Below are 21,641 nucleotides of genomic sequence, written 5' to 3' on the forward strand. Positions count from 1 at the left end.
CTGATATTATATAAATTTACATTCAGTTATCAAATTATTGATGAAATTACATACCGCCTCAGTGTTTTCTTGCTAAAACCACTTAAAAACGTATAGCACAAAGTCTAATTTACATTACTATAACTTTACACATACTTACTTTCATTGTCAACGACTCTCTCAGTATGATGGCTATGCACAAACCACACATCAAATAAATTATGTAACAAAAACTTGGCCGCGCCGGATTAGCCGAGCGGTCTTGGGCACTGCAGTCATGGACTGTGCGGTTGATCCCGGCGGAGGTTCGAGTCCTCCCTCGGGCATGGATGTGTGTGCTTGTCCTTAGGTTAATTTAGGTTAAGTAGTGTGTAAGCTTAGGGACTGATGACTTTAGCAGTTAAGTCCCATAAGATTTCACACACATTTTGAACATTTGAACAAAAACTTGCAGACAAAAATCCCCTACAGTTATTTAGCAAACACTCTGCTGTGGCTGTTGCTTTGAATATCGCATAAAAAAATATATAAAAAATTGGGCAGAAATCAGAAACCACTAAGCGACAGAGAGAGCGTCTGCCTCCTGAAGGAACACGAAAGAGGGGATTGCTTAACTACGATTAAGGTTATAGTGCGATTTCGATTTCATATCGAAACAGCTCGTGGGGAAAATACGTTGGTTGATTGGTACTGCAGTTGTGCCCGACGCTACGGAAACTGTGAAGTAAAAAGTGAGCAGGAACGTTTGAAGGTAGAAGACGCTAGTGCAACGTTACGAAGAGTGCTTGGGCGTGAACAACGGAAGTGTGGGAGAGTGAAGAATGTTTCGTAGGAAACTAGAACCACAAATAAAACAGCTTTTATAGGATATACAAAAAATACGATCACATAACTAATGAGGAGGCATTGAATAGAATTGGGGAGAAGAGAAATTTGTGGCACAACTTGGCTAGAAGAAGGGATCGGTTGGTAGGACATGTTCTGAGGCATAAATGGATCCCCAGTTTAGTATTGGAGAGCAGCGTGGAGGGTAAAAATCGTAGAGGGAGACTAAGAGATGAATACACTAAGCAGATCAGAAGGATTTAGGTTGCAGTAGGTACTGGGAGATGAAGAAGCTTGCACAGGATAGAGTAGCATGGAGAGTTGCACCAAACCAGTCTCCGGACTGAAGACCACAACACCACATAGAACATACCGGGTGATTATTATAAAAGTGCAGCTACTCACAGGGGTGCAATACGCGGTTTAATTTCATATGGCAGTGAAACTTGATAGAGAGTCTAATGCGTTAATGCGAACCAATTTACGTTGGAGAAAAGAATTTTGTTCCAATTTTGCCACCAGCTGCAAATCTGGCGCTCTGCATGCAAGAAAGACATATAGAAATGTTTCCATATGTAATGGATTGGAAACGGGACATGGGAAGAAAGGGCCAAACAAATGAGCAAGGCATAACGTTGATTGTGTTATTAACCGCTGCTTACACAATTTGTCCAATATGCGCACCGGAGACGTCGACGAGATGCTGCATCCATAAAACGACGTGAACAACATCTACTCGCAGCAATTCCGGTGGAATCTGACCAACGTGTTCCTATACGCTGGTTTTCATATCAGGTGGAGACCGATGGTGTCCCTGGTAAATGCGGCGGCTTAGGTATGTACAGAACCGAAAGTCACACGGATTCATATCAGGTGATCTTGTGGGCCATGCATCTGGAAAACCTCTGGAGATAGCTCATTCGTGGAAGGATGCATTAAGCAGATCTTTCACTGCGCGAGCGACATGATGCGTTGTCCCATCTTTCATGAAAACAGAGTTTTCCACACAGTTTCGCTGTTCCAAAGCAGAAATCACATGCTGTGCAAGGAGGCCTCGACAATGTGCAGAGGTCACGGTACACCCAACAGGCTCAAACAACGAACTTTGGATAAAGGTGTCTGTGAATCCACACCACACAGTCACATAAGGCGAATGCAATGGTTGTTCCTACACAGAACGGTTTACCAGTACCCCAAATTCGGTAGTGCCGCATATTCACTGCACCCAGTAGTGTAAAATGTGCCTCGTGACCCTTTAGGACATGTCTCGGCCAGATATCATCCACTTAGATCCATGCCAGAAACCGAAGGGCAAATTGAGAATGTTACTGCACTTTCTGGGTCTTGTATGGGCACTAGTGTAAAATAGACCGCAAAACTTTCCGCACTGTTGACCGCAGCTGGACAAGTGCCCGCGACACTGCACGAGCACCTGGAACTACCCGAGGCAAGTGCTGTATGTGCAGTTACAGGAACAGTAACCTCGTCGTGACTTCCATCGGGATAGGACGCCTTCCTCTTCCAGGTGCCATACCAACCTCAATCTTTTGAGAATTTCATATAATCTTCTTTACCTCTTCTGATAAAATCGGGCTTCTCGGCAGACCTTTCAGTCGGCATTATTTTCTCAGCGCAGTCCTGTAACTGATACTGTTAACATCAAACAGTTTCACTAACAGCGCACGGAATCTCTTCAAGATAGCCATGCTGATCACTCACGTTACGGCTTGTAAAACGACAGCGTTCATGTCATATAGTTGTACAAACATTGTACAGATTTGCACCTGATGGTCACAATTAGAACTAATTTGTTTTCCAGCGTAAATCTGTTCCGCATTAAAGGATTAGCACGTCTATCAAGTTTCGCTGATATACGAGGGTGAGTCAAATGAAAACCTTAGACATTTCTTTAGATATTATTTATTGTCGAGAAGTGGTACAAAGCTGTATCACTTTTCAACATAATCTCCCCCGCGCTCAATGCAAGTCCTCCAGTGCTTACAGAGTGCATAAATTCCTTTAGAAAAAATTCTTTTGGTAGTCCGTGCAACTACTCATGCACCGCGTGGCGTACCTCTTCATCAGAACGGAACTTCTTTCCTCCCATTGCGTCTTTGAGTGGCCCAAACATACGAAAATCACTTGGGGCAAGGTCTGGTGAGTATGGTGCATGAGGAAGACACTCAAAATGCAGGTCTGTGATTATTGCAACTGTGTGGGGCCTTGCATTATCATGTTGCAAAAGGACACCTGCTGACACCAATCCACGTCGTTTTGATTTGATTGCGGGCCGCAGGCGATTTTTTAGGAGGTCTGTGAATGATCCACTGGTGACAGTGGTGCCTCTAGGCATATAATGCTCCAATGCGACGCCTTTTTCGCCCCAAAAGAGAGTCAGCATAACCTTCCCTGCTGATGGTTCTGTTCGAAACTTCTTTGGTTTTGGTGATAAGGAACAGCGCCATTCCTTGCTCGCTCTCTTCGTTTCCGGTTGGTGGAACTGAACCCAGGTTTCGTCCCCTGTAACGACTCTTGCAAGGAATCCATCACCTTCTCGTTCAAAGCGGCGAAGAAGTTCTTCACAAGCATCAACACGCCGTTCTCTCATTTCAGGAGTCAGCTGCCGTGGCGCCCATCTTGCAGACACCCTGTGAAACTGGAGCACGTCACGCACGATGTGGTGTGCTGACCCATGACTAATCTGTAAACATGCTGCAATATCATTCAGTGTCACTCGGCAGTTTTCCTTCACTATGGCTTCAACTGCTGCAATGTTCTGTCGAGTCACAACTCGTTGTGCCTGACCTGGACGAGGAGCATCTTCCACTGAAATCTGCGAACTTCCTACTCCATTCGTAGACTTGCTGCAGTGACAAACATGCATCACTGTACTGAACCTTCATTCGTCGATGAATTTCAATAGGTTTCACACCTTCACTACGCAAAAACCGAATCACAGAACGCAGTTCTTCCCTGTGCAAGTCGCAAGTGGGGCGGCCATCTTTATACTGATACTGGGACGGTATGTGAGCATCTGCACTACGCTGACACCTACAGGCTATTCTGCAGGCTGTTTGTAGCATGTTTACCAACTTACAGGATAACGGCACGAAATTTCGATTTGTTATTACAAATTTAAGGTTTTCATTTGACTCACCCTCGTATGACAAAGACCACACAGGAGGGGCTACACTTTAATTATAACTATCCGGTATTTTTTATGATCGAGCAGCGTTCAGAATTCAACTGCAACTCATTCATTTGTTGATATGATTTCTGAATCACATTGCAATTAGAGAGTTGGTATGTCTGTGGGAGTGTTGCGACTGCCTCCCGGTGTGGTGGTCATTAGTGCGCCCAGGGCCCTGGTGTTATTCCTGGACCTTCCAGTAGCCACGCGAGGGACCACGGTCGTCGAGCTGCTGAGGATGACGGGCAGAAGACGCCTAGCACAGCCACAATAGGGTGCGAGCCACAGCCGGGACCACCATCGACGGCGGCTTCCGAGTACCGGCGAGCAGCGAAACAATCGCCACCGCAGTACCGCCGCCCACGCGCGCCGCCCCAGGGGGCCGGCAGACACGCGGCGCGGCCGGCAAAGCTTCTCGGAATGCTCCACAGACAGGGGCGGCTACAGCTGACACATGCGGCTACTGCCGCCTAGGCCGGCGCCACGCCCGCCGTACCGCCGCCAGGGGGACCTGTTTGTTACCAGCAGTTCCTCCGCCGTAGATCACCTCACTCTCGCTCACAATACGATGGCTTTGAATAAGCAACGCAACACATATTTTCTCGGCCAATTTCGGTTGAAAAAACGCCGAATTTGTTGTGGGACATCGCGGAGTATCCCCGCTTCAGCTCATATACTTTCATGGAGTTCCGAAGGGTGCTATACGTAGCATTCAGAATGGCGTCTGCATCATAGGTGCGTTCCTAGCAGAGAGCCCTCACTGATTAAAAACCATTGAAAATGCAAGAGCCCACGAAACCAGTTTCAACAGGTCTTAAATATATTTTGTAGTAACATCTGTTCTTTTCACGCCGAACCTCATGTACAAGACGTCAAACCAATAAAATTCAACACATATATATTTGTCAGTGCTAAAATAGACTAATGGCCATTAAAATTGCTACACCACGAAGATGGCGTGCTACAGACGCGAAATTTAACCGACAGGAAGAAGATGCTGTGATACGCAACTCATTAGCTTTTCAGAGCATTCACACAAGGTTGGCGCCGGTGGCGACACCTAGAACGTGCTGACATGAGGAAAGTTTCCAACCGATTTGTCATACACAAAAGGCAGTTGACCGGCGTTGCCTGGTGAAACGTTGTTGTGATGCCTCGTGTAAGAAGGAGAAATGCGTAGCATCACGTTTCCGACTTTGATAAACGTGGATTGTAGCCTATCGCGATTGCGGTTTGTCGTATCGCGACATTTCTGCTCGCGTTGGTCGAGATCCAATGACTATTAGCAGAATATGGAATCGGTGGGTTCAGGAGGGTAATACGGAACGCCGTGCTGGATCCCAAGGGCCTCGTATCACTAGCAGTCGAGATGACAGGCATCTTATTCGCATAGCTGTAATGGATCGTGCCGCCACGTCTCGATCCCTGAGTCAACAGATGGGGACGTTTGCAAGACAACAACCATCTGCACGAACAGTTCGACGACCTTTGCAGCAGCAGGGACCATCAGCTCGGAGTCCATGGCTGCGGTTACCCTTGACGCTGCATCACAGACAGGAGCGCCTGCTATTGTGTACTCAACGACGATCCTGGGTGCAGGAATGGCAAAACGTGGTGTTTTCGGATGAATCCAGGTTCTGTTTATAGCATCACGATGGTCGCATCCGTGTTTGGCGACATCGCGGTGAACGCTCATTGGAAGCGTGTATTCGTCATCGCCATACTGGCGTATCACCCGGCGTGATGGTATGGGGTGCCATTGGTTACACGTCTCGGTCACCTCTTGTTCGCATTGACGGCACTTTAAACAGTGGACGTTACATTTCAGATGTGTTACGATCCGTGGTTCTACCCTTCATTCGATACCTGCGAAAACCTACATTTCAGCAGGATATTGCACGCCCACATGTTGCAGGTCCTGTACGGGCCTTTCTGGATACAGAAAATGTTCGACTGCTGCCCTGGCCAGCACATTCTCCAGATCTCTCACCAATTGAAAACGTCTGGTCAATGGTGGCCGAGCAACTGGCTCGTCACAATACACCAGTCACTACTCTTGGTGAACTGTTGTATCTTGTTGAAGCTGCATGGGCAGCTGTACCTGTACACGCTTTCTAAGCTCTGTTTGACTCAATGCCCAGGCGTATCTAGGCCGTTATTACAGTCAGAGGTGGTTGTTCTGAGTACTGACTTCTCAATGATCTATGCACACAAATTGCGTGAAAATGTAGTCACATGTCAGGTCTAGTACAATATATTTCTCCAATGAATACCCTTTTATCATCTGCATTTTTTCTTGGTGTAGCAATTTTAATTGCCAGTAGTGCATTTAAAACATACGGTACCTTGTCCAAAAGGCCATGTCCGTATACATGTTGCTCACAGATGCTTGTTACATGATGTAAATACGGTATACAAGAGCACATCTGTTTGGATATGCTGGACACGTTCTCATACTACAAAAAATGTTTCACATCTGAAGATGATAGCTAAGGCTGCCGAAACGGATCGTCTTGAATAAAAAGAATATTTTTTTGCGATCTCGGCTTTTGATGGTTTTCAATATTTGAAAAAGTAGGTATCGCTCTTCATTACTCGTATAATAAGAAAATTCAAACACACTATCATCGAGTTTCTTTTGGTGGAAAACCAGAACATCGCAGATATTCGTAGATGATTGTAGAATGTCTACGGAGACCTGACAGTGAAAAAAAGCATACTGAGTCGCTTGGCGAGGCGTCTCTCATAACTGCAACAAGGTCGCGAGAACATAATCCGATCTCCCGTGTGCCGGCTGGCCACACGCAGCTGAGACTCCTGCAATGTTGTTAAGTGCGGACGCCCTCATTAGATGTGATCGACTGATCAAAAAACCTCGCTGCTCAACTACATGTCTCTGTTGGTAGTGATGACACACTCGTCCACCATTTCAGGTACTCGAAAGTGTGTGCCGGCTAGATTCATTGTCGCCTAACAGAATACCATAAAGAGCAACTAAGGACCATCTGTGCGAAATTGCATGTGCCCTACGAGGCTGACCGTGACAATTTTCTGTCGAACATTGTGACAGGCAAAGAAACATAGTTTCGTCACTTCGAAGAAAAAACAAAACGGCAATCCATGGGGAATCCACACCACATTCCTTCTGAAGAAGAAGTTCGAAGCCATACCCTCAGCAGGTAAAGTCATGGCGACGGCCTCCTGATACTTTGAAGGGGTTATTCTGTCCTCCATAATGGTGCAACCATCAACTCTGATGTTTGTTGTGCTACCCTCAGGAAATTGAAGAAACGGCTTCAGCGTGTTCGTCAGAAAAATGTAAACCAACTTCTCCTTCTCTATGACAACGCAAGGCTCTCAAAAGTCTGTGAACCTGAGAGGAGATCAGAAACTTTATTGGACTGTTCTTCCTCATCCACCGTACAACCTGGATCTCGCGTCTTCTGACGTCCATCTGTTTGGGCTACTTAAAGAGGGACTCCGTGGGAAGCAGTCATATATGATGGGGAGGATACTGATGCAGCAAAACGAGCTTAACGATAAGTGCACTGTCGTACCATCTCTGGAGCGACCGCTAGTGTTTCTGGGTCGTCGTGTGTCTGTTGTTGAGTCGGAACGCAGCAGTCGGAGGACGGAGCAGCAGTCGGGGACGGAGCGCCAGTGAGGTGCGGACAGCCAGTGCTCGCAGACTGCTGGCGACACACATGATCTGTCCGACAGAAGGAGATTGGAGCGGGGCGACCGTTGGTTGGGCGTTCCGTTGGTCGTCTCTTTGGCGACGTGTATTGAGTCTTGTGACCGTTTCTGGGCCTCGTCACTCGGTCATCATGCCGGACATGGGTCGGTACCTTCCTTGTGCAGAGATGTCGTCGCCAATGGGCAAGAGTTACGCCTGCACGGATGGCTCCGAGGCAGTGTGCCCGGGTCACTGTGTCTCCGAGTTCCGGACGGACATCGAGTTGAGTCAGTGGGAACGACCTGGGTTGGTTGTTCCGTCGGTCGTCTCATCGGAAGACGTGTATTTGGTCAAATGGCTCAAATGCCTGTATGCGCTCAACAAAAAATGGTTCAAATGGCTCTGAGCACTATGGGACTTAACTGCAGTGGTCATCAGTCACCTAGAACTTAGAACTACTTAAACCTAAGCCGGCCGGTGTGGCCGTGCGGTTCTAGGCGCTTCAGTTTGGAACCGCGCGAACGCTACGGTCGCAGGTTCGAATCCTGCCTTGGGCATGGATGTGTGTGATGTGCTTAGGTAGAACCGCTTGGCCACTTCGGCTGGCGGGACTCAACTTCTGAGGTCATCAGTCCCCTACACTTAGAACTACTTAAACCTAACTAACCTAAAGACATCACACACATCCATGCCCGAGGCAGGATTCGAACCTGCGATCGTAGCAGAAGCGCGGTTCCGGACTCAAGCGCCTAGAACCGCCCGGCCACAGCGACCGGCTTGTATTTGGTCGCCGACCACTTGTGGAAACTCTCTGAGCGTCGAATTGATTCGTCCTTGTTGTTCAATAGAGATTGCTTTTACGATTGTTCAAGTTCTTGTGCAAGTGTGTTTACGTAGAACCGTGTGTAGCTCTTGTGATTTCCACTGAGCAGATGAATGCTGTCTGATTACTGGAGTAGTCAGTCGGTCGGTTGAAATAGAGCTGCGAGTGTGTCGGGTGGAAGGGAATTGATTAGGCTGTTGGTTCGTTCTTCATCCGTCCCTAGGTCGTGTCACCACCCGATTGTTCGTGTTACGTTTTGCTACCTGTCTCACCTAAACTGTTGATAGTTTCCTCCCCAGGCCGACCCTTCGAACACTTCTGACCACCACTGTTTGTTTGCAAGCTTTATTAAAGCTTGTATTTTATTTGGTTACACCTTCAGCCGTGTATTAATATTGTCTGTTTTATGTGTAGTATACGACCTTCAGCCGAACTTCATGTCAACTATTTTAATATTACGCCTTCAGTCGTGTTTTATTTAAAATTCTTGTTGTTCTGTATTTAGGCGTTTAGCCGCGTTTGTTTCAGAATCTGTGGCTTCAACATGTAAGCCCTTGTCTGTAACCTTTCTTTTTAATAATCTTGAATTCTTGAAACGGCCCTCAGCCGTGTTCTGTAAATGTTTATCTTAGCGTTGTCTTTAACTATTGCCGGCCGTTGTGGCCGAGAGGTTCTAGGCGCTTCAGTCTGGAACCGCGCTGCTGCTACGGTCACAGGTTCGAATCCTGCTTAGTGCATGGATGTGTGTGATGTCCTTAGGTTAGTTAGGTTTAAGTAGTTCTAAGTCTAGGAGACTGATGACCTCAGATGTTAAGTCCCATAGTGCTTAGAGCCATTTGAACCCTTTTTTCTTTAATTATTTGTGAGTAATTGTTTGGTCCTTCAGCCGACAAGATACTTCAAGTTTTCTTAAGATATTTTTCTGTTGTACTATGTAAAATTTTATCCTTAAAGCCTCTCGTTTATTATGTTAAAAAAAATTTATTGGGCTTTCAGCCGAAGAATTAATTTTAATTTTCCTTAGTATGGCCTTTAGCCGAAATTTGTAAATGCTTGGCTTTTAAAGAATTTCCTTAGCTGATCTGAAATATTACTTCGGCCTTCAGCCGAGAAGATATTGCTATTTTACCTAAGTAATGCCTTCAGCCGTTGCTCTAAATCCTGGTGTTTTAAAAGGAATCATTTAAACTTATTCTAGTGAAGCTACTTGGGCCCTCAGCCGTGAATTGATCTCTGTTGTTTTAAAGAAAAATCTGTGCATTGGTTCGAGGAATAAAGTTGTGTTCTTGTATAATTAACAGTAATTGTCCTTGGCCCCTTTCCACAACCTGATCCGCTCTGTCCTGCGAAACCTTACCTCGAAAACGCCGTCGGCATCTAAATAAATGATTAGAACTATCTACCCATTACGCCACAGAAATGTTCACACCATCTCCTTAAAGGGAGACCAATATTTCATTTCTCTCTTCGATTACACTGCCAAATAATTTTAGTAATGCTGTTGTTCTCCAAGTGCTGCGCACGATCCTCCTCTTTATTAAAGCTTGTATTAAAATCTCAAATCTCATCTTGAATAAATAAAGTTCTGTAAGTGAACTACTTTTTGTTATCGTATACATGTCTGCAATACTGTTACAGACTGAAACAAACACTCCGCTGTGCTGTACTGAGCTTCTAAAGGATGCTTCTTTGCAGTATCAGATATTAGTCAGGCTCTTTCAGACTTAACGGAAGTTGTGCAAGCGAAGTACTTAGTTTAACAAGCTGGATTTAACAATGAATTAAAACGTCGATGATATTTTTATTGATCTTGATGCCTATGATGTGGTTGAAAAAAAAGGACTTCTGCACAAACTCGCAAGTGCTACACGCTACGATACTAGGATTAGACTTACAAACAACATGTTGTCTTGGAGATACTTCCAAGTGATCTTTCTTGGGCAATCAATTTAGTGTACAGAAGAAAATAATAGTCTTCCTCAGGATTCAGTTTTGGTGAAAGTTCTGTTCAACTTACATACATTTGATCTTCCCGTAAGAGAGCCGGGGAACCACATTTAGCCGGACGATCTGGCCTTGACTACTCAACAGAGAAGTGTTGAAGCTGCTGCAGAGATGCTCTCTGTACATCTAAGTACGATTTATGAGTACTTCAAACAATGGAAGCACAAAGTTGGTAGCTTTCATCTTAACAAGAGAATGGATAAAGCAAAGCTAATAGTCAGCTTTAGTGGTCAAGTCCACCACCACTAAGGTGTCTCAAAACATTTAGGTGTAACTTTTCAGACAACCTTGTCTTACAAGAAACACACAGAAGACACCGTAGCACAGATGAGATCGCGCAATAACATCACACAGAATTTGAGTTGTACCTCATGCCGCGCATGAGCTACAACATTGAGATGTTCTTCGTTAGGACTCGTTATCTTGCCGACGAATACTGTGTACGGTATGTCTTCATAGTCCATATGTGAGAAAAATCTATGCTCAGTTAAATGCAGCAATAAGGGAATAATAGGCTCTGAGCACTATGGGACTCAACTGCTGAGGTCATAAGACCCCTAGAACTTAGAACTACTTAAACCTAACTAACCTAAGGACAACACACTCATCCATGCCCGAGGCAGGATTCGAACCTGCGACCGTAGCGGTCGCGCGGTTCCAGACTGTAGCGCCAGAACCGCTCGGCCACCAGCGGCCGGCGGAATAATAGGTTGCGTCTTCACTGGTTATCGTCTCGAAATCACATTGGGCCTCCACATCTGTGAAAACAGAACCGCCTGAAGGAAAATGAAAAATTAATAAAAATGTCTCAGCATCCATTCCACTCTCACGTGCCTGCACGTAGAATGAGCTGATTAAAATCCAATAAGTCATTCATCAAATTCGTAGAATTGCTGCAAGAAGTGGATTTCAGAATGAACAAGAAGTCGTCAGAATCATGGAATAGCATTGTCCAAGAAGAATATTAGACTTTCGGAAGACGTGGTACAAGGCTCTCCGGCATGGAATTGCTGAAACGTCGTTGGAAGGCAATTAATAGAAATCGTTGTAATATTAGTATCTGTTTCGATAGCTTAAAGAAACTTACATTCGATAATCTAACCACATAAATATTTTAAAAAAACACCACATCGTATGGTCATGGCATCTGTGAAAAAATCCTTGACCAAGAAATTATTTTGAGGTCACAGAGGCAGCACTTGAGTGAATCGAAAATTTAGATATTAACTTGTAGATTTAGGCTTTTTAGTTCTATTTATTTTCTAAAACGAAGCATTTCATTTATGTTAGTTGAACGCTTTGTATTACCATACGCTAAATAAATACACAGAAGTACTAAGAATATCAAGAACTTTCGTGGTCGCAGGTTGATTTGTTTCTAGGTGATGACTGAAACTTGATTACAGTATTACGCCTCATTGTGCCACAATATCAAGCTCTTCTACTATGTTATGATGACGTTCTTCCTAAAATACATGATATCAATTGCTCATTTAGTATTTTCGTGAATGAAAGAAGAGTAATAGTTTCTAACCTGAATTATAAATTACGTAATCAGCTAAGAATTTCTCCCTGCGGACGGATGACTCTGTATTTGAGATCAGTAGCCATCTTTCTGTTACGAAACTGCAGTTCCCTGGATGAACATTTATTGTATCGTCAGCCTTTACAACGTTGAGATAAGAAATTTATTTGTATATTGTAAATGGCTTAATGAACGTGTCATAACACAGCAATAAGTGTTTCTTTTCGTTTTTCGTTGTATCAATAAAACAGCCTTAATTTCTCAATGGCCACTCTACTAGAGGTTTATTTGGCATCAGCTTCCATTCTTTACAAGTATTTCTCTAAGTAAAATGACAGTGTAATTAGCCCCTACTCTACGACTATCAAAACACCATTTTGACCTTGAGTATAAAAGTAATCTGTATTATCTAGTCTCAGTTAGCCGTTCTGGCTTCATATCTGATTAAACATTTGCGGTAGGTCCATGACGGCTTCCTGAGGTACACGACTAAGCTTTGGGTGTGTGTGTTGACAACAGCGGGAAATATAGCTTAGTTGATAGATATCATCATTTCTTAATCTGCCTATGGCATAAGGTGAAAATGGTTTTGGTCTAATATACACTCTAAGACAAAATATGGAAGAAAAAGAATAAAACGGCGCACCACGAAGGAGTTATCCAAATGGGACGGAAATCAGTAGATGTGTTGCACATGTACAAACAACAGAATGATTAGAATTTCAGAAAATTGGATGATTTATTCAAGAGAAAGTCCTTCACAAACTGAGAAAATCAATAATGCCTTGGTCACTTCTGGCCTTTACGCAAGAAGTTATGCCGCTCGGTATTGATTGACAGAGTTGTTGGATGTCCTCCAGTGGGATATCATGCTAAATTCTGCTCAATCAGGGTGTTAGATCGTCAGTCAGAATCCCGAAATGGTTGGAAGAGTCTGCCCACAGTGTTCCAAAAGTTCTCAGTTGTGAAGATCTTTCTGGCCAAGGTAGAATTTGGCGAGCACGGAGACAAGCAGCAGAAACTCTCACCTTGTGCGAGTGGACATTGTCTTGCTGAAATGTAAATCCTTGAAGGCTCGGGATGAAGGGAAACAAAACGGGGTGCAGAATATCGTCGAGGAACAACTTTGCCGTATGGGCGCCACGGATGACAACTAATGGGGTCCTGCTACGAAAAGGAATGGCGCCGAAGACCATCACTCCTGGTTGTCGTACCGCAGGGCGGGCGACAGTCACGTTGGTGTCCCACCACTGTCTGGGGCGTCTCCAAAAACGTCTTTGGCCTGAAATTTCATTGACTGGAGTAGAATTGTCTTCAGCGATGAGGCTCACTTAGAAATGAGTCGGTATGACCTGTGAAGATACGTCTGGACACGCCGCGCACAGCGGTGGGATACCAAACTGATTGTCGCCCACCATACGTCCCGTCAATAAGGAATGGTGGCATGGGCCGCCATTTCTTTCCTTGTCAGGACTCGTTTGGTTGTCATCCACCACAGCCTTACAACACAGAGATACGTCGAGGTATTCCGCGCTCCCTCAATGGTCGGCCATCCGGGGCTTACATTTCAGTAAGATAATGTCCGCCCGCACACGCTGAGAACTCCTACCTCTTGTCTTCGTGCTCGCCAAACCCTATCTTGGCCAGGAAGGTCGCTGGATCTCTTCCCAATTGAGAACGTTTGGAGCATTATGTGAAGCTCTTTCTCTTGAATAAATTATCCAGTTCTTTTAAAACTGTGATTTTTTATGTATTTGTATGGTCTGCTCTTACAGATAGTTTTCCTGTCATAACTGCCGTCGTTAGTACGCGATCAGTTATTAAGTGTGGGCAGAAACGTTTTTTCTATAAATATGGTTTTGCTGTTTCCTTCAATGACAGATTCTTTTAGTCTTTAGCGGTCCCTATTCTATGTAGTAATTGGGGGATGTTAGCAGTTAACTGTGATCTGTGGAACTCAACAAATTTAAGTTACTATTCAGTTATAGACCACTTAGAACCTAAGGTTAACTTACAATCTTTTTCTTCTGATCTTCCGAGAATTTCTTGTGTTGGATAACGGGCTGCCTTTGTTCATGTGTCAACATCCTCCCAGGTTGTTGTTTTCGTTGTTGGTCAGGAAATTTAGCAGTATTAATCAGTAGCCTGAAATTTTCCCTTTCCTGTATAGTGTTTCCCCAAATGTCTTGTCTCTTCCAGCAATCCCGAGCAAATATGGAAATCAAATTGAAAATTTTCTTTAGTAACCCATTGTCATTCATTCCACAAATATGACCATAAAACTGTAATATCCTCTTTCTTATTGTGTTTGTGATTGTTTCTATGTTTTTGTATAGCTCTTCATTCTCGCCTCCGTCTAGCTATTGTCTTTTGTAGTTCTAAATATGTTCTGAGTATTTTTCTTTCTTTCTTTTCCTGTTATTCTTGTTCACATCTTTTATTTAGTACTAGGCATTCAGGTCCGTAAAGTGTATCCGGTTGAACTGCTGATTTTTGTGTCGAATGCTTTTATTGCATCGGTTTTCGAAGACTTTGTATGCTGATTCCATTGTCTTCGATTATTCTTAAATTGTGGTGAAATGTAATCCATTTGATTATACCCGCTCTACCAAATATTTAAACTTATCACTACTTTGATATTTCCGTGTTGTGCTGGTATATAATTTTCTATAACCTGCTTATATTCAATCTACTCCGTTTTTTCATATGACATTCGTAATCTGGTTTTAGCTGCAATTTCGTGAAGTGTTTCTACTATCTTTGCATCAGTGTCATCCTTAGAAATTATTACCGAGCGAGGTGGCGCAGTGGTTAGCACACTGGACTCTCATTCGGGAGGACGACGGTTCAATCCCGCGTCCGGCCATCCTGATTTAGGTTTTCCGTGATTTCCCTAGATCACACCAGGCAAATGCCGGGATGGTTACTTTGAAAGGGCACGACCGACTTCCTTTCCCATCCTTCCCTAATCCGAGCTTGTGCTCCGTCTCTAATGACCTCATTGTCGACGGGACGTTAAACACCAATATCCTCCTCCTCCTTAGAAATTATTACAGTCTCGTCAGCAAAAGCGAGATTTTCACGACAAACCTTCCTCTTCTTTGTTCTAGATGTATGCCTTCGATGTTTTCTCTTGTAGTTCTTTGAATCACTCTCTCGCAACCTTTTCTAAGACCCGATTGGAGACAATCGGTGAGAGCCCGTCGCCCTGCCGAACACTTGTGTTAATTGGGGAGAGTTCAGTAACTTCTAGGACTATGGGTCCATTTCAGTAATATTTATTATATTCGATAGCAAATGACAGTTTTCTTCAACTGTATGCAGATCGTTTACGGGCTGTAGCACGTTTTTCACGGTGGAAATGTACTGAGAGTAGCACGCTTCTTTGACTGTATCGGCAAACGTTCAGTTTCATTTCAGTTCGAGTCTGAGTTCATACATGCATATAAGATTTCACGTCCTTGTTGTCAATATGTGAAAGTAAGGGAAATTTATTGTGATATCAGTAATGGCTCTGAGCACTATGGGACTTAACATCTGAGGTCATCAGTCCCCTAGAACTTAGAACTACTTAAACCTAACTAACCTAAGGACATCACACACATCCAAGCCTGAGGCAGGATTCGAACCTGCGACCGTAGCAGTCGCGTGGTTCGAGGCTGAAGTGCCTAGAACCGATATCAGTAATGAGTGAGTCGCTGTACGCTATACATTTTTCAGCATTACTGGATCTAACTGACGATAACAGAACTGACAAAAATGTAGCAATGACCAAGCAAAACGAAATACATACGTCTAAAAAATGAGACTGACTGGAAGTGCAAGATGCTAAAGCAGGTATGGCTACATGAGAAATGCTAGGATGTTGAAGCGATCATAACAAAGGGAAAGGAATTTGTCACAATGGTGTGAGGAATATATAGAGGAACTATACAGGAAAAGAGACTTGAGGGCAATATTGCATAAAAGGTAGAAAGAGAAGTGATGGTGAGATGATGAATGCAACACAGAGAGAAGAATTTGACAGAGCACTGAAGAAAGTGTAAACATGGGATGCGGAGTAGACGACATTCTTTCAGAAATAATGAGAAACTTAGAAGAGCCAGCACTGTTCCACCTGGTGTGCTAGATATACTGGCCAGACATTATGATCACTGTCCACCGTGACGTTGGATGCCTCATGGTTTCGTTGTGGGTACGTGTCGTGGTAACAAAAGTATGTATGTGCATCAGACACGGATGGGGCAGCACCCTAGCAAAGATATGGGTTGCAAATGGGAAAAAATAAAGTTATGGTTCATCAGTGTATATGAGACTGGTGAAATCAGAGGCCAGGAAGTATTTTGGCGCTAGTTCACGAGTGTCGTCAACTGAATGGTGCATACAATTCCATGTACCAACACACCACACATTGTCAACACGAAGCAGGAAGTTGGGGTTGGGTTGTTTTGGGGAAGGAGACCAGACAGCGTGGTCATCAGTCTCAACGGATTAGGGAAGGATGAGGAAGGAAGTCGGCCGTGCCGTTTCAAAGGAACCATCCCGGCATTTGCCTGGAGCGATTTAGGGAAATCACGAAAAACCTACATCAGGATGGCCGGACGCGGGATTGAACCGTCGTCCTCCCGAATGCGAGTCCAGTGTCTAACCACTGCGCCACCTCGCTCGGTGAAGCAGGAAGTCTCTTCTGTGTTTCTTTGTTTCATTACTTACCTTTGGGTTCCTGTTGAGGCCACAGGACGTACTGCAGATTTTTCTCAAAAACAAAAGAGATTTTTTAGTACTGAGGACGTTCAACAGCGGTTCTGGGATGGATTTGTGACCAATGAGCGTATTTTTACAGTCTAGGAGGAATTGGATGATTGACAGAACGTACCGAAAGTTGCCTATAGTTGAAAAGCGTCAAGCCGTTTCGGCACAACACTTACAGTTCATTTTGATATGTTTAGTTCGATGTAAACTAGTTGTCAACGCTTAGGATCCAAAGTTGCGGCGTTGTCGCGTCAAATACAGCCTGCAGGCACCCACCACAGCTTATAGCTCTCTGTGGTGATAGAAAATCTCCATAAAGCCTTTGTCTTGAACAAAAATCAAGTAAAAAAATCTCAAATTCACAGACGATGCAGAAGTTTATAGTGTCTCTCAGTATGCCAGAAATCTGTTTTTAATTTGGTTAGGGAAAGAGCTACTTTTGTTTATCTCAAAGAGATTAAATTTTCCCGTTCCTAGCCGGACGGAGTGGCCGAGTGGCTCTAGGCGCTTCAGTCTGGAACCGCACGACCGCTACGGTCGCAGGATCGAATCCTGCCTGAGGTATGGATGTGTGTGATGTCCTTAGGTTAGTTAGGTTTAAGTAGTTCTAAGTTCTAGGGGACTGACGACCGCAGAAGTTAAGTTCCATGGTGCTCAGAGCCATTTTCCCGTTCCTAAACAGCAATAAATTTATCACGTCATATCTCTAAAACTAGTTCTCTCACAGCAATACTTGTTTTTTTTTTTCGTTTATTAGTAAATTACCACTCTCGGAAAAGAATCTTTTAAAATTTTTGTACTGCATTGCGTTTCCTACGTATACACTTCCGAAAAAGGCTTTTTATGCAGTTGTGTCTCTATCTCCTACAAAAATAATGTAAAAATTCTGAAATTTACTTATAGTATCGCCCCCAGTGGCGTCTATAAGCACGTCAACAATCTGTTCTTAATTTTAATTGGCTCCTGTGTTACGTTGCATATAGAAACAGAAATTTTCGTGTCCGGATAAGAACCCTTGTCATTGCATATCCGAAAACTATTACACGCATGAAATAACGTCTTGGGGACTGCACAAAATGAAATATATTTAAAATACTGTATAGTTTATGATAAGGTGATGATGGGAGGTGGCTGAACCGTATTCCTCAGTCCAACAACAAGAAAAAAAAGATCGAAATAAAGTCACAGACACACAATTTGATAGAAGTAAAATGTTCATTAACGTGTGCTATACAATATACGCTACATACTATCCAGAGAGTGTAAAGACAAGGCTCAGTTAAGAGTCACAGTCTGTGGAGCTATCGGTGTCATTGTTCGTAGTGACAGATATTATCAAGTTTTCGACCCACTTTTGTAACACACCTTCATTGTTCCATACTTTCTGTATCACGCCTTTCATGAGATTCGCAGTCTTTTGTCAGTCTTCTTGCCTCGCTTTGCCAACTGCCTCTGTTAGAAAGTTAGAAAGCATTCCGCTTCAGTCATCATAATTTTTTTATTTTCTGTAGCAATATGACGTTTAACCTGAGCCCAAATCAGTTCTGTTGCTTTGAAGTGGCAATGATAGGTAGGAAATCTGAGCAGTTCATGTCCGTATTTTCTTGCTGCTTCATCCACAATGTAAACTGGGTTCTTTGGTTTCTATTGCGACAGGAGTTTAGTGATTCTGCCCTTGTTAAGTTACTGTCAAACCATGTCTTATGTGTCTCTAGTCCTTCGTTGGCTTTGTGGGGGACTTCTCCTGTGTAACCGAACGATATGAACGTTAAGTATGACAGTTATTGAGTTTTTCGATAAGTTTTAACGCACGATGTCTTCAAATATCACTTCACAAAAGTATTGTGGTTCATCTGGTCGTGGTAGTCGGAAGTCTTTCTTTGAAGCGAATATCAATTAGAAATAAAACTTTTTGCATTTCCGGCATGTGCCACAGTTAATCTTTTTTCTCTGCGAGTCGGAGCTGCCATGCTGCAATCAATTGATGGTATCGTCAACTCGGCCTTCTCTTCTTTTCTTTTTCTTTTTTTAAACTGTGTCATACTTCCACCCATGTTTCATAAATGCACACGATATTACCAAAATTTGTCCCTACTTCTCTAAGGAAGTGGCATCGCCAGGCTGCAATATCTCGACGTCCTCTTAATATTTTGCGTCCAGAAATTGATTTGGAGCGGAATCGTAACGTTTTCACGACTCATAACAATGACGATTTAGTGCCCCGAAATAGGTCCGCTACTATAAGGAAAGCGCGTAGCTTTTTGAGTGTCGGTTACTTCTTCCTTGCATGACATGCATTTATCTGACGACGAATCGTATCTTTCTGAAAAGAGTCGTGATCTGTGACCCCCTTCTCGAGGCGCCTCTTCCTCCCACGTGTCTCCAATTTCGATGACTCGCCCGATTCTTCTTTAGCGAATTTCTCCTTGCAGATCTCATCACTGATCGTTCACTGATTTGTATAACAGCTGCAGTTCATCCCACTACTTTATCTAGAGGAAGTCGAGGCGCTCCTGCATCCCACTCTCTCCTTCTCTCTCTCTCTCTCTCTCTCTCTCTCTCTCTCTCTCTCTCTCCCCCTCTCCCTCTCTCTTTCTGTCCCCCTCTCAAAACACTTCCTCGTGTAACACATGTCACACATGGCTACATGTCCGACACTTTTTGAAAGTTTCCTAGGAGTGTGCAGTCTCAGTTTGACTTTCATCAAACATCGTTAGACAGGCGAAGCTGAAAGTTATCAAAATCTCTCACTACAACAGCTCGTTCATGCTTGCTGAGGACTGGGTGGCACAATTCTTTGAACAGCGCAGCAGAAGTGGCAACGCAGTGGCAGCCTACAGTGTTAGTCTCCCATGTGTATTGGTGGTTGGAGCCGTGCGGGCCGCTACGTGTCAAGTGATAACTAGTTTAAAACAGACTATAGATCACGTTTAGCATAATTAATCTCATACAGATTTTGTGTGGCAGAGCGGTTCTAGGCTCTTCAGTCCGGAACCGCGTTGCTGCAGCGCTCGCAGGTTCGAATCCTGCTCGGGCATAGATGTGTGTGATGCCTTAGGTTAGTCAGACTTAAGTAGTTCTACGTCTAGGGGACTGATGACCTCAAATGTTAAGTCCCACAGTGCTTAGGGCCATTTGAACAATTTTTTTGCAGATTGTGCAATCACATTTTATCGTGTTTGGTAAATCTATAACAGTGACTTCATTTCCTTTTCTTGACTGTACTATAATTAATCTAGTGCATGCTGTTATAATTATTTTGTAGGATGAAGTTTCAACCTATGCCGTGCTGCAGTTTGTGGGACGGGACATTCAAAGTGAAACTGAAGCGCAAGCGAAACAGGACACCTGCAGATAGGGGACGAGGTTGTATGAGAATTGACTGACAAAATTAGAGATACGTGGGGGTCATGCACATTGTCCATATGAAAGCCAAAGACTAGACGCAGGCTCAGCAGAGCCCATTTAGTGATGTCTTTGGAACAATATGAGCCAACGAGACGGACACACTGAAAAGGCTAGGTTCAGATTTGGGACGAAGCTTTTTGTGGACTGTGTCCTGTTATAGAGAGATGCCCTGAAAGCTTTAGTTGTGCAGCGAAAATTCCGCAGAGCACGGGCTAGGTGTCAGGCCTGTGGTAAAGTATCATTCAGAAAGATAGACATCTCTTAACCGGCCTAAAATCCACGGAAGTAGACCCTGAAATACTTGTTTGGGAGATGACAGACAGGTGGACGTCTTTGAAAGAAGTTATTCTTTTTTCTCTTAGTTCTTTTCCGACGGCTAGAAAAAACCACACTAGCTGCTAAAATGATCACACATTGATGGCTGTAGTGTGACGTAAGACTTATGTAGCATTTGAGCTGTTTTTCCAAGAAGACGGGAGAGGAAAGCGAGCGTATTTGATTTGACGTATTCGCTGGCTTTCTATGGGAGATTTTTTAACCGAGAAGATGTAACTTTCTGAGGATTGGTAGAGAAAATTACCTATGGGAAACAGACTGTCTTCGCTTTAATTTCTAAACAAAACGTGGACCTGGCTTCTGAGGAGGTACAATACAGGACTTGCGGTTCGCTCTCAGTTGGGACGCATAATTCAAAAGCAGCTCTCCACTACGGCAGAGACTGTTAGAGTTCAGACTTAGAGTTCACGGCAGTGCAGTGTATTTGATGTCAGCCAGCCACGGCACCTGTGCTCCGCTCACATTACGAGTATGGTTCGAATGAATGTGTGTGTGAATTCCGAAGGTACCTAACTGCTGAGGTCATCCGTGCCTAGACATACACACTACTTAAACTAACTTATGCTAAGAACAACACACACACCCATGTCCGAGGGGGGAATCGAACCTCCAGCGGGAGGGCCCGCGCAGTCCGTGACATGGCGCCTCAAACCACGCGGCAACACCGCGCGGCAAAGCAGGTTAGAATGACTGACAGTACTGGCGCGTTAGGACGAAGAGAACTTACTGATTCACCATAATTTTCAGTGTAGCCTTTTCACGTTCGGCAGTTGCACGGATAATTTTAGTATCTCTTTCAGGACACATAATCACTGTTAATTATGCACCGCAAGGATGCTGTAAATTCATAGGAAGAGGGAGATGATGTTCAGTAAATTCGATTTCCCCACCATTTTATTTTGCCAACCATTATTTTAGTTATCTTGTTTTCATCGTAATTAGTGTTTTACGGTGCATACGGTAATTGCATGTTATACTTCTTCATTTTCATGAGCCATTAAATTTTTGTAATAAATTAAGATGGTTCAAATGGCTCTGAGCACTATGGGACTTAACTTCTGAGGTCATCAGTTCCCTAGAACTTAGAACTAGTTAAACCTAACTAACCTAAGGCCCGCCCGGT

Source organism: Schistocerca americana, chromosome 6 (genome assembly GCF_021461395.2).
Source record: "Schistocerca americana isolate TAMUIC-IGC-003095 chromosome 6, iqSchAmer2.1, whole genome shotgun sequence".
Lineage (NCBI taxonomy): Eukaryota > Metazoa > Arthropoda > Insecta > Orthoptera > Acrididae > Schistocerca > Schistocerca americana.